Raw genomic sequence first — 875 nt, forward strand, 5'->3', positions numbered from 1 at the left:
TTCTTACAAATGAAAGTTGGATAGAGATTTGATTGTATTTTTGAAAAGTGTTAAAATGAGACCTTTCTATTTACTCAAACATTAATTGGTGTGCTGCCATGCTGTACTAACAGCTCTACTTCTTTCGTCTTTGTCTGTTTTGAGCAATTTTATTTAAATCAGTGTAGTTAATGTTTCTGGGCATTTGTCTCCTTGTATTTTAAGCACATGTAACTAGAAATATTACCAGGAATTAGATCCGTGTACCTGATCTCACCTGTGAGCTTCACCAGCTGGAGTCTGCTCTCATTTATAAAACCAGGGAATCAACTTTGGTGATTTTTAAGTGTCTTTCTGCTTCTCTTGCTTTTGGTTCTGTTGAGCACCTTCAAATTCACCTTTGCCTGAGGAGCGTATTTGGGCAACTGGGATTTGCATTGTTTAAATATTTTGAATTTTGCATGCTTGCCTGATTGTGTTTCTGAATTGATTTTTTGATGTTCACTGGAATTGAACAGTTCCTGTGACTATGTAAATTTGAAAATTAACCTTTAAGGTAACTGGGATCACCTGCCTGCAAAAGTGTTCCCTTTTTGCTTTCACTTCAGTACATTTCAGGTTGATTAATTTATGTCATATAGTGAGAGTGGGATGTAATACTGACGAAAGACTTGACTAGAGTTCGTGGGACCTCTTACTCTCACAGTGACATCATCTGCTATTTCAGAATTGAGAATAAAGATCTTTGGTACTTAAAGGCATCTTTTGGACCAAGCAGCATTTTTCATTGAATGGATGTCCTGCATTCTAAGAATCTGTAGAAATATCAGAAGGTATTCCTGTGTGTTAGACTTTATTTTGGCTTACTGACAGGTTTGTTTTTTTTTTTAAATTTA

The sequence above is a fragment of the Octodon degus genome, unplaced genomic scaffold (assembly GCF_000260255.1).
Source record: "Octodon degus isolate 3935 unplaced genomic scaffold, OctDeg1.0 scaffold00092, whole genome shotgun sequence".
Classification (NCBI taxonomy): Eukaryota; Metazoa; Chordata; class Mammalia; order Rodentia; family Octodontidae; genus Octodon; species Octodon degus.